A 14,130-nucleotide genomic window follows, 5' to 3' on the forward strand; every position below is an offset into this window, starting at 1 on the left:
TTTAATAATTATTTACATTAATGTTGCAATATATTAGGTAAATTATATGAATATTGCTATTTATAGGTAAAATAGTATTGTACATAGTTTCATTATTCATTTATTTTTTATGAATTAATTATTAAATATTATTTATTAATATTGAAAAAAGTCTTCAGTATTATTTAACATGAATGAATCAACCAGACTACAATACGTTACACCAAAAGTTGTTAATTTAGCATTTTAAATAAATCAATTAATTATTACTTCATTTATTTAGTGATTATATTAATATTGCGATATATTAGGTAAATTATATTAATATTGTATTTAGGTAAAATATGATTTAATATTAGTATTTCAAAAAAAAAAATTATTCGGTTACTTTTAATTTTTTATTAATTATTCATATGAAACTTGCTAAAAGTTATTCTTTAATATTATTTACCATGACTGAATCAACCAGACTACTTTAAGAAGTTATTAGTATTAGCATTTTGAATATCTATATTAATTAATACTTTATTTTAAATGTATGAATTCATGAACCAGACTTCATTAGGTTACACCAAAGGTTGTTAAAGATAAGATCCGGCAGAAATAGCTAACAACTGCAACCGTTTTCCCTTTTTACAGTACAGTCAACTCCCTGGGTCTCTCTCCTGTCAGTGTCACCCCCGGAGAGGAGGACAAGACGCCTGACAGCGCTTCACATTTCATCGTCTGGATGCAGCATCTGCGCTGACTGCGTGCCCGTCACCATGGTGACAGTGCAGCATCAGCACCACCGCTGTCATCCACAAAACCTTCATTTTAGCCGGCTCTTATTTCTTCCTTTACATTACCAGCCTCCCACTTAAGGTTTTTTATTTTTATTTTTTATTTTTTCCAAGCATGGCAACCACGTTATTTAATTTTAACCATCATCATCAACACACGATGTGCACCCAATAATGCCTCACTGTTCGTAACGTGACTTGTACTTCGTGTCAGTGTGTGCAGTCACGCTTGTAAACGTTCGTCGTGCGTGGACGTGGTGACGATGAGTCCACGCCACGGTGATCCAGTTGACGACAGAAGCCAGCGGGGAGGGGGGCGAACCCTGATGCTGATGCGCACGAGTCGACGCAATCCGCGACGCACGATTCACACCGGTCGAGCCGAAGATGGTAGCGGTGCACGCCTCTGCGCACTCCGTGGCCTCCTCAGAGTGGATCATCTGCCTGGACAAGAGGTGAGAGACACGAGATCACGTCCGAAAGCGATCTTTACGTCCGTTCATTTCAATGTCCGGAGGGGCTGCAACAATGTGAAAGCAGCAGAACGCGCGATCGTCTGTCCTGCGTCCCCGATGCATCACCTGCATCTGAATAGTCATCATGTGCAAATGTGCATTCTGCAAGGATTTTGTTGTGAAATTGTGTGGAAGCTGCTCTGTTTCTTTTGTCAGCGACAATGAATGACATGCTTCTGCCAGTGTCACATCATGTGAATTTCATGCGTGCATCCTATTTTTGAATGACATATTTTAATCAGCAGCATTAAATCTGACTTTTTTATGACTGTATAAGAACAATAAGCTGCAGGTTATTTAAAACAGAGTTCATAATTAGGCTGCTTTTGGATGCTCACTTTTTTGTTCTGAACTTTAAGATGCATAAACATACTGAACATTACTAAGAATATCTGTTACCTTCTCCCAGCCCCTCCTAGTCCAGACACATCCTTGCAGGTTACCATGGCGATGGGAGGGAAAAGTGAGATCACCTTAGTGGGTGTGATGGGTTTTCAGTGGCTGATGTTTTTAATGGACTCTTCAAACGTAGTCGAGCACATCGTCTTTACACTGATCAATGTAATGGTTCTTAAAGATATCCATGGTCTCATTAACATCCGACACCAGGATGCATTGTGGAGATCAATAATGTGCACACACACAAAGAAAAAAAAACTGACTGCACTATTGGATGATACTGTGCTGCATTGTGCTGCTCTGGCAGTTTCTACAGATCACGACACCATGAATAGGCTATACTGACTGAAATGACCCTCAGTCGTATCATTTAAAATTAGGAGCAGTTAGTTGTCTGGTGCTGTATTCTGTTTAATATGCTTGATAATGAAAGGGTTAAATTTTGCTGGGAAGACAGAGAGAGTTAAACTCTCTGTTGCCTGTTACCTTCCCTTCCATTGATATTCATGCTATGCAAAAATATGAAGCCACTTTTCAGAATAATAAACTGAACTGATGCTGTGAGAAATTAAATGTTGTTTTAGAATTATTTAGTATTTATTTTGAATTAGCTTTTGTTTTTATATGTACAGTTTAATTTAAATTGTAGTTTAAGTTTGTGTTTTTGTCATTTTATTCTACTTAGCTTTCATTTATTTTTTATTTCAGTTGTTTTAGTACTTCAGTTCAAATGTATTTTATTTCACCAAGGCAACATTTCTAATTTTCGTAAATTTTTCATCTAATATTTATATTTTATTTTTGTTTTATTTCAATTAATGAAAGTGATTTTTAGTAGTCTTTGAAATGGTCACATTATATCAATTCAAGTCAGTTTTTCATGTTTAATTTTGAGCATTAAAAATCTATACTCTATAAAATCTATACTCAGAATAAATCTGTAGAAAAACAAAAGTTATTGATCATTTTCTGCCAGGATATTATCCATTAAGTTGACAGATGTTTCTTTTAACCCTAAAACACAACACAATGTGTAATTAAAAATGCAAGGTGTAAGTAAAACACCTGTGAAAAATCAATTCTGAAAATTCCTTCATATTGTCACAGACTTTTCTTGTGTATTTGCATTATATTTGATTTTTATAATAAATGAAAAAAATATATATATTATAATAAAAATTATTTTATTTTATCATAACCTGTTTTGTGCACATACTCTGTTTTTAGAGGAATAGTTCACCTAAAAAACATAGAATAACAACTCAGTTTTGGTCTGAGGATGAAGTTAGACTTGTAATACAGACATATGTACTGCTTTTATGGTGTTTGAATGTACAGTATAATCTCTTTAAAATTCTTTTTTTTTTTTTGTGATCTACAGAAAAAAAACATCATACATGACAGAATTTATACACCATTGGAGAAAAATGCTGCCTGACTGAACATATAACTCATATAATAATTAATTTAAGGATTATGTACTTTTGTTTGCTCAGGTATGGTCAGAAACCAATGCAAATACTTCCACAAAGTTCAAAAGCTGCAAACAATTGTATCAACTTCTCTTCAAAGATTAGTTCAAATCAAGCTGTAGTTCTACATTATTTTGGAAAACACTTGTTTTATTAATGTGTTTATGGTTCGTAGCTTGTATTTTGACAGGACAGATGACAAAAACATTCATCTTGATCACATTAATACACATTCCTTATCCTACAGACAGCACAATGTGCTTATTCTAACGGACACAACTTTGTCTGTCCTCGTATAATTGTCACATGCATCGCTGCAGTGTCAGGATTTTCTTGTTGGTCGGTTTGGTAAGAGAGAGTCTACCCAGACCATAATGTCTATTTATCTGTTTTGTAGACCAGCAGAACGCTCAGGTGAAGATGTGGATATAATTCTGGCTCGGCTGAAGGGTGTGAAGGCCTTTGAGAAGTTTCATCCCAACCTACTGCAGCAGATCTGCATGTGTGGCTTCTATGAGTACCTGGAGAAAGGCATCACCTGTAAGAACCACACTTAGAATTGCATTTTTATCATGATGCTTCCAGATTTGATTCCAGTTTATGTTTTTTTTTCTGATTTGAGACCAGTTAGGAAATGTGTTTTCAGGTGGCTATAGGAAAGAATGAATGAAAGAAGCACATGTTATGTCAATGAAAAGAAGTAGCTGTCCTGACATCAAAATGCTGCATTTCTATCATTTTTGATGCTTCCAGATTTGATTCCAGTTTATGTTTTTTTTTCTGATTTGAGACCAGTTAGGAAATGTGTTTACAGGTGGCTATAGGAAAGAATGAATGAAAGAAGCACATGTTATGTCAATGAAAAGAAGACAGAAATGCTACAAAGAGCCCTGCTGTGAGTGTGGGCGAACGGTCCACGACTGCCCTTGTTAATAGTCTGATACATGAAGACGCTGATGCAGTGCTGCTGGGGATGGAAGCATCTTTCTGTGAATCCACTGGGAATACAATGAGTCACACTGTCAGATGTGTTTACTGGCCCTAAAGCATTCCACATTTTTGGAAAAAATACACTGCTGGTCTAAGTTTTGCATTAATTAAGATTTTTTTATGTTTTTTGAAAGCAATCTCTTATGTTCACCAAGGCTGCATTTATTTGATCCGAAATACAGCAAAAACAGTAATAATTTATTTATTTATTTTTATATTTGAATATATTTTATAATGTTTTTATTTCTGTGATGGCAAAGCTGAATTTTCAGCATCGTTACTCCAGTCTTCAGTGTCACATGATCCTTCAGAAATATAATATAACATTATAAATGTCTTTACTATTACTTTTTTATCAATTTAATGCATCCTTGTTGAATAAAAAAATCATACTGACCCCAAACTTTTGAACAGTAGTGTACGCTGAAGTCTGCTTTTCATGTTTCAAGAGGGAATTCCAAAGATTCCAGAAGCTTCCATTTTTTTTTGCATATTAGAGCTTATAGAATCTGTATAGTGATGTATAGAATGTCTCTTTGCAGGTAAAGTGTCATATTCTGTTGTTTATTTCCACAACAGAATTTACAGAACTTACAGTCCCACCCCAAACTGTGTTAGGCTGGTTCAAAGAAAGCAATGTTGGGCAGTTTTCTGGAGTCATCATGCTTATAGACTCTGCATATTAAGCTAAAAATTGGGGGAAGTATTTGAAATCACCTTTATTTAAGATTACACTACTGTTCAAACGTTTGGTGTAGTATGATTTTTTTCATATTTTTGAAAGCAATCTCTTATGTTCACCAAGGCTGCATTTATTTGATCCGAAATACAGCAAAAACAGTAATAATTTATTTATTTATTTTTATATTTGAATATATTTTATAATGTTTTTTATTCCTGTGATGGCAAAGCTGAATTTTCAGCATCGTTACTCCAGTCTTCAGTGTCACATGATCCTTCAGAAATATAATATAACATTATAAATGTCTTTACTATTACTTTTTTATCAATTTAATGCATCCTTGTTGAATAAAAAAATCATACTGACCCCAAACTTTTGAACAGTAGTGTACGCTGAAGTCTGCTTTTCATGTTTCTCGTGAGAAAACGACTGCAGTAATTTCACATGTGTCCTTTAATCTCAAACTTTGCTCAGATTTTGGGTTTCTCATAAACTCAAACATTTCTCATCAATTCTTCCAAAATCGCTTCTACCCATATTCATATTTTACAGCTTCTGACAGTATGTCAGCAATCATAAGATTTGTTTCTATTTGTATTTTTCTTCAGGAATTTACTTAAAACAAAAATGAAAGTTCTCCTGTACTATGAATGAGTAACCTCTGAATAATATTTCCCCCTCTGAGTCTGTATGCATCGTAGCATTCATATGTAAAGCATTCTAGTTGTTCTTGATTACATGCACAGTTGTGCATAGAACTGACACAAGTCATCATGTTATGCTTTCTCTTTCACACTTCTGTTGTTGCCCTGCAGCAATGAATGTCCTGCGTGCAGCTGAATTTGTGTGTGGTACAGTATGTGCCTGTAAGAATCCCTGTTTCATTGATGCAATATTAAGGTCGTGTGTTGCTCCAGTTTCATGGAGTGATCCGTTGGGCAATAAGCTATTATCACGCTGCTCTGATTAAATGAATGTAAAACGTAAGACAGGGTGTAGAAAAGAAGTGTATTTGTGAATGTAATATGACTCATTTATGAGTGTGTGAGCTTGTGTTTTACTGATCTCAAATCACTTGTTATGCGCAACGACCTTTTTAAACCTCACTGAGCGCTTTCCCTTATGGTGTGCATATATTTACATAAATTACATGAATTAGAAGAGTATTTAATGTAATAGTTCACCCAAAAATGTTAATTATTTTCAATGGAATCACAATGAATAAAGATTTAGGCGTATTTTACAGCCATGTGGAGCTTTAAATTTAAAGGAATAGTTGACCCACAAATGAAGATATGAAATATAATGAAAATATACTGACATTCAGGCCCATCCAAGATAGAAGAGTTTGTTTCTTCATCTGAACAGATGTGGAGAAATTTAGCATTGCATCACTTGCTCACCAATGGATCCTCTGCAGTGAATGGGTGCCGTCAGAATGAGAGTCCAAACAGCTGATAAAAACATCACATGTAATCCACACGAATCCAGTACATCAATTAATATCTTGTGAAGTGAAAATCTGCATGTTTGTAAGAAACAAATTTATCTTTAAGGCATTTTAACTTTAAACTGTCATTTCTAGACTGGCCAAAAGTCCATAATAACACTTTCTATTTATAACTGTTTTGGATTGTTTCTGCTTGTAAACTGTGATTGATATGTGCAGATTTCTCTTCTGATTCAGTTGAGACAAATTTTTCAGGAAGCAGTTTTATGGGACTAGTTTATTACATTCATTTCACAAGACATTAATTGATGGACTGGAGTGGTGTGGATTACTTGTGTATTATTGTGATGTTTTTATCAGCTGTTTGGACTCTCATTCTGACGGCACCCATTCACTGCACAGTGATGATGGCACAGATTTAATTTTGGACAAATCAGCATAACTATTCCTGTAGATCTTTATAATTACCTTGCAAATATGTTATCATGGTCTTTCTCCCTCTGTTTGTCTTCCACTCTTCTTAATATTTCTTCTTTTTTCTGTAGGATGCTGTAACGATCTGTACTTTGGGAGTGGGGACAGCATTTGGAGAGTCAATTCTGGATAACACTCCTCGGCATGCCACGATTGTCAGCCGAGAGAACAGTGAACTTCTGCGCATCGAACAGAGGGAGTTTAAAACCCTGTGGGAGGTTAGTTTGTGTGCAGGTGTTACTGAGCATTTTCATGACAGCTGCTGTAAGTGATGAATATTGCTGACAGCTACAACTAAAATGACTGTAAAAAGTTAAAAAGAATCTGACCATGGGCCGCTGAAATTGAGTTTCCAGTCTTTGGAAGGCAGGGTTTTGGAGAGAGGCTGTGTGATGTTGATGTAATTCAGTGACTAAGTGTGGCAGAAATGAACAATATGACTAATATTGGCATCTTGAGTTTTGAATATTTTTAATGGCATACGACCATACTATAGTATTATATTTGCAGTTATTTCCTTTATGCATGGAATAGCTATGTTACAGCTGCCAAATTATGCAGTATACAATTTGTTCTTTTAAGTGATATCAATTTTAAATACATATTTATTGACTATTTATTCATTTATTTATTTAAGCTACCTATTTTTACTTTATTTTTTTGCAAACTGCATACTATTCTACATAATCATACTATTCTACTCATTGGTTTTTTAGGCTGCGTAATATTTTATTAAGTAAAATTGGATTTAAAATGTAAACTAACCATGTTTAATTAAACATGATTTAAGGTAAATGTGAAAAAAAATGTTGCATGCTATTATGTATCTTATACTACTTATACTATTCAACTCATTCATTTTTTAGGCTGCCTAGTATAAGTCATGTGACAAAAATGTATGCAATTGTTAATTATTGCATACTGCATAGTATTCTACCTAATTTTGTGTGCGTGTGTGTGTGTGTGTGTGTGTGTGTGTGTGTTTTAATAGTAGGCTATAGGCTATACACCTAAAGTCCTGTCAGCATTACGCCCCTATTCCATTCTGAACATAGCCAGTGTGTTTGTAAGGCACTTTTTCAGTAGTATTCACTGAGCATCAGTAACACTAGGGGGCGCTCTCTGATCTGCTAACAGCTCGGTCGGTTCCTCTGGGCTGTTCAGCACAGTCATACAGTTGCGTGAATGGGGTGGGGGGTGCTCAAGCCCCTGCCCCTTTAATGCAGACGATAAAGTGCCCTTTCGGTCTGATCTAGGTGCCCCTATTTCTATTTCTGCGGAGGGCACCTAGACCCCCCCACCCACACAACACCAACGGGCTGAAATTTTTACCTCAGATAGTGTGTGTGTGTGTGTGTGTGTGTGCGTGTGCGTGCGCGCGCGTTTTTGTGACATATGAGGACACAAATTTGTATAATGACATGGGTATGACATAGGTATTAAAAAGGAGAGGGTGACTTATGAGGACATAACCCCATGTCCCCATTTTTCAAAACGCTTATAAATCATACAGAGTGAGTTTTTTTGAGAAAGTAAAAATGCAGAAAGTTTCCAGTAAGGGGTAGGGTTGGTGTAGGGCAATAGCACATACAGTTTGTACAGTATAAAAACCATTACGCCTATGGAATGTCCCCACAATTCACAAAAACAAACCTGTGTGTGTGTGTTCCCCACAATTCACAAAAACAAACGTGTGTGTGTGTGTGTGTGTGTGTGTGTGTGTGTGTGATAATCAATTCAGGAGTCATGTGTTAGTTTTTGAAGTTTGTCTCATTAACTTAGCAGAGAATTGGGAGAAAATGCACTGGGATATTGTAAAAAAATAAATAAATAAATAAAAGGCAAGATATCCATATTCATTGGCTTAAATGGATTTAGCATAGTTGTTAATTCCCAGTTAGAAGCTTTTGAGTGTGCTTAGGATCGTATGGATAAAACGCATTACACAGACACTTTGATAAAGTAGTTTTTGCATGTCCTCATGCTTAAATCTTTCCAGCATGAGAAAAAGAAAAAGAAAAAAAAACGGGTTTCAATCCGTCTCAGAAAGCCTTTTTCTTGATATGAATGGAATCTCATATCTTGCAGCATTCAATAATGCCTCAGAGGAGTCTTCTACTGTCTTATTGGCTGTTATTGAAGGTGTAAACCTGAATTATAAGAAAAACAAGATGATAACATAAAAAATGTAATATTTATCGGCCTTTGTATATGCTTCTGCTTATATGCATCATCCTAATTTTCTTAAAATATTTTAATGAACGTGGCTGCTCTTTTTCTTTTCAGCAATTATATGGGGACAGAAGCTGTTGAGGTTCAAAAAATGACAAAAAATCACTGTAAAATTACAATAATGTAGTCCATATGACTCATACACTATATTTCAAGACTTCTAAACCCATACAAAGACCATATTTGATATTTCATTGAAAACCGTCCTCCAACTCTCAATTCTCATCTATGTTAATGTACATTCCAATAATGAGCAACTTGACAGGTCAAACTTATCAGGAATGAACTTGTCATTTGTGCTCAAATATGGTATAGATTTCAGAGTTATTGAGTGGACGAGTTACTGCCTGGTTTCAGAAGACATATAAACCACACATGTAGACTACGTAATAAATAGTATATAATGTTACAAAAGCAGATCTTTTGAACGTTCTATTCATTAAAGGATCTTGAAAAAAATGTATAACAGTTTCCAAATAAATATTAAGCAGCACAACTCTTTTCAACAATGATAATAATAAGAAATGTTTCTTCAGCAGTAAATCAGCATATTAGAATGATTTCTGAAGGATCATGTGACACTGAAGACTGGAGTAATGATGCTGAAAATTCAGCTTTGCCAACATGGTTAGAGTTACTATATCTGTGGACACCTGCTTCTTCTGAAGAATCTGTCTTCAGCGCTATTATGACTTTAATGTGCTGATCATTTCTGATCCTAGACATTAAAGATGAAGTGAGTGTGACTCAGTGTGTGAAAGACACAGAGGCTGTCAGGCTTCTGTCATTAGCGCTGTGTGTGTAGACAGTATCACCCGTGTCTCACAGCTCGCTAGTGACCATATGTGACCATATCTCGCACGCGCAGCTGAATTATATATCAGTCTCTGCTGCATCAGTGGAACAATGTGGGTGAAGATCTCTCTGTCTCTCTACAGTTTTCCTCCTCTCTCTCTCGTAAACCCTCTTATTCAGGCGAGTGCTTATAACAGTGTTTTTGTTTGTATATGAGTAGTGTATGTGTATGTATGTGTGTGTGTGTGTGTGTGTGTGTGTGTGTATGTGTGTGTGTGTGTGTATATTTGTGTATATGTGTGTCGTCCACCATTTCAAACCCTTTCAAACTCATCAGCCTCAATCACAATATGTGTACTGAACTCTCAACAATACTAATGGCATAAAAATGTTCTTATAAACTCATATATATTTAACAACACAGCCCATCTACAGATTTTACACCTCATTAAAAGCTGAAAAGTATATGCCAAGTAAACAACATTTATTAGTTGTGCTGGCTAAGTATTACATTATTAAGATCCTATCATTAAACTTGGCATGTGGTGATTGCACTGCAACAAATATAATACAATTTAAAATTTAAAAACAAATTTAATATAAAACAAATTAATTTTAAAAGCAAATATAATATTTAATGTAACAAACTATTTAGCTATTGTTAACTAAAACTAAAACTTTTTTTTTTTTTTTAATTTTGTAATTGAATTGAAATTCAATTAAATTAAATATTAGATGAAAAAATTAAAAAACTCAAATGGACAGTAGAAATGTTGTCTTGGCAACTAATTAAACAAGTTCAAATTAAAATTACAGGTAACACTTTATTTCGATAGTCCACTTTAGACATTCTATTAAAAGTAAGTAACTTTGCAACTACATGTCAACTAGCAGTTAGTAGAGTATTAGTAGACTGTCTGCTTAATATCTTCTAACACTTTCTTTGTCAACATTCTACTAACCCTAAACCTACCCTAACAGTCTACTCTGAGAATTAGTTGACATGTAGTTGACATGTAGTTACAAAGTTACGTATAGTTAATAGAATGTCTAAAGTGGACTATCAAAATAAAGTGTAACCCATAACGAACATAACAGTTTTAAAAAATTATAAAAAGGACAAAAGCACATTACTACGCCTATACAAAAGCAAAATTAGCAAAATTACAACTTAAATTAAAATGAAAACTGAAAGAAGTTAAATTAACATTTAAAAAAATACTACAAATAATACTAAAATAACACTAGACTGACAGACAGTTCAAATGGATTGGACTTGATCTGTAATATGCAACAAAACAGGGTCCTCTTAATATCATAAAACTATATTAGTGTATACCTGACTGGAAAAGGGCTGAACTAACTGATCCTCAAAGACAGACTACCCTCCTCTCTAATGTGATAACTGTGATTTCACTACAGCTGCAGGGCACACACACACACACACACACTTAGCTGTCTGTTCAGTGTAAATACAATTTAATACCCTAAATAATTGATAAAGCCCCAAGCTTTTGAGAGCCTTTTAGCAGCCCATAGTTCCCTCTCCCTCACTCATGTGTAATGCTGTGGTACAGTGTGAATTGAGTGAATGCGGCTCTCTGATTGGTCGCAGCTATTGCCTGGCAACGACAACTGAAGTCCAGTCAGATGCTCAGCCAGAAAGATCCAAAGAGCAGACACTGGATCACATTATCCATACGTGTGTAACTGGAGCGTCAGGGTGTGCGGGTTTGATTTCATGTCTTTGTGCATCTGACTGGAAAGCACAGGAGTGTTTGCTGGATAATGCTGGGAAGTTGGCCGGGTTTAGGAAGTAGCCAAGTATCACATCCCTGTCGGACTACACTCCACAAACTCTTACCAGGGTGAGTACCATTGGCTCCGTGTCTTTAATTATACCACACGCACAGAGATTTTATGCTATTTTCATAGTTTATAATCAAGAAATCACACTTATAGATATATTAGTACCAGCAGCACTGGGTTCTGAGCCGCATCAATATCAATGTGGTTTTTGAGGTTAATGATGTCAGAGGTGTTTTTTGGCAGTGATAAGAACAGTATTGATTCTTACTGGTGCAAATCATGGTTCTGCCTTTTAATACATGCTCTTTTCTTCTGTACCTTCGTAACATCTGATGTTTGAGAATGTAGTATTGTAGTCATGACTTGATAAAGAGGCCCTGTCCTTGTGCCAGCAGTGTGAGGTGAATATCAGCTGCTGAAAGCCGAGGATGTGCGCTGAATGCTGAGGGGCTTCTGTCTCTCCGGGTCAGTTCTGTGCCAGGCTGCAGGGGGCACCGCCTGACCGGGCAATGAGGTAGAATGTCTAAAGTGGACTATCGAAATAAAGTGTAACCAAATTACAAACTAAAACTGAAATAAAATAATAAAATAGAAAATTAAATAGAATTATTAAAATAAAGAACATAACAATTTAAAATGTTTTAAAAAATTATAAAAAGGACAAAAGCACATTACTACGCCTATACAAAAGCAAAATTACTAAAAGGTAAACTTAAATTAAAATGAAAACTGAAAGAAGTTAAATTAACATTTAAAAAAATACTACAAATAATACTAAAATAACACTAGACTGACAGACAGTTCAAATGGATTGGACTTGATCTGTAATATGCAACAAAACAGGGTCCTCTTAATATCATAAAACTATATTAGTGTATACCTGACTGGAAAAGGGCTGAACTAACTGATCCTCAAAGACAGACTACCCTCCTCTCTAATGTGATAACTGTGATTTCACTACAGCTGCAGGGCACACACACACACACACACACTTAGCTGTCTGTTCAGTGTAAATACAATTTAATACCCTAAATAATTGATAAAGCCCCAAGCTTTTGAGAGCCTTTTAGCAGCCCATAGTTCCCTCTCCCTCACTCATGTGTAATGCTGTGGTACAGTGTGAATTGAGTGAATGCGGCTCTCTGATTGGTCGCAGCTATTGCCTGGCAACGACAACTGAAGTCCAGTCAGATGCTCAGCCAGAAAGATCCAAAGAGCAGACACTGGATCACATTATCCATACGTGTGTAACTGGAGCGTCAGGGTGTGCGGGTTTGATTTCATGTCTTTGTGCATCTGACTGGAAAGCACAGGAGTGTTTGCTGGATAATGCTGGGAAGTTGGCCGGGTTTAGGAAGTAGCCAAGTATCACATCCCTGTCGGACTACACTCCACAAACTCTTACCAGGGTGAGTACCATTGGCTCCGTGTCTTTAATTATACCACACGCACAGAGATTTTATGCTATTTTCATAGTTTATAATCAAGAAATCACACTTATAGATATATTAGTACCAGCAGCACTGGGTTCTGAGCCGCATCAATATCAATGTGGTTTTTGAGGTTAATGATGTCAGAGGTGTTTTTTGGCAGTGATAAGAACAGTATTGATTCTTACTGGTGCAAATCATGGTTCTGCCTTTTAATACATGCTCTTTTCTTCTGTACCTTCGTAACATCTGATGTTTGAGAATGTAGTATTGTAGTCATGACTTGATAAAGAGGCCCTGTCCTTGTGCCAGCAGTGTGAGGTGAATATCAGCTGCTGAAAGCCGAGGATGTGCGCTGAATGCTGAGGGGCTTCTGTCTCTCCGGGTCAGTTCTGTGCCAGGCTGCAGGGGGCACCGCCTGACCGGGCAATGAGGGAGGAAGTACACTTGTTTTGTGTGCTTATATGCTGTTAATTGCATAACCCTGGCTGAATTACTTAACCTATGTGAAGGCAGCCAGCTGGAAAGAGCAACAATGTATTATTTTGTGTGTGTGTGTGTGTGTGTGTGTGTGTGTGTGTGTGTGTCTGGGGGATGGCAGCTGGAATGAGCAACAATGTATTATGTGTCTGGGGGATGGGAAAAGTTAAGAAAAGTTAGCTTTTGTTTACGCTTCAGGAAGCAGGAAGGAAACAGGATATACAAAGTGCATTTGTGTGAATGGGACAAAGCCTGTTTGAAGACTTCAAATCAGTGGCCAAAGAAAACCAACCTCTCCAGTTGTAACCCTCTATTCAGTTCACTTTATCATACAGAATGTTCTCTGGACTCTCTGTCACTTCTACTTAATGGAAACACAACACCTTAGAGTAGCATGGGCTGTGGTACTGCGTTTGAATTAGGGATGCACCGATACCACTTTTTCCAGTACTCGCCCGATACCGATACTTTTATTTTTGGTACTTGCCGATACCGATGCCGATACCTATATTTTTATTACATTTGTAAATTTTTTAAATATTGGGTACAGAAACCAAAAGGGTATGTATAATGTTAGTTGGTTAACTTCATTTATCAAATAGATACAGTCAAACCAAAATATATTCAGACACCTTCAACAT

The 14,130-nt window shown here is 36.0% G+C and overlaps 1 protein-coding gene across 2 annotated transcripts in view; it reads left to right on the forward strand.

Annotated features, from left to right (window-relative positions):
- The first annotated feature begins 6,818 nt into the window (after positions 1-6,818).
- LOC107753902 (rap guanine nucleotide exchange factor 4-like) overlaps positions 6,819-14,130 on the forward strand; it is a 24,015-nt gene continuing 16,703 nt past the window's right edge. The window contains exon 1 of one of the 2 annotated variants that reach the window (XM_016570177.1): positions 6,819-6,961. The gene's annotated coding sequence lies outside the window, so the exon portion shown is untranslated. Of the gene's footprint in view, positions 6,962-12,572; positions 12,989-14,130 lie in introns of those variants that run through there. The other variant, XM_016570176.1, reaches the window with a different exon arrangement.

This window comes from Sinocyclocheilus rhinocerous, unplaced genomic scaffold (assembly GCF_001515625.1).
Source record: "Sinocyclocheilus rhinocerous isolate Xijiao unplaced genomic scaffold, SAMN03320098_v1.1 scaffold2666, whole genome shotgun sequence".
NCBI lineage: Eukaryota > Metazoa > Chordata > Actinopteri > Cypriniformes > Cyprinidae > Sinocyclocheilus > Sinocyclocheilus rhinocerous.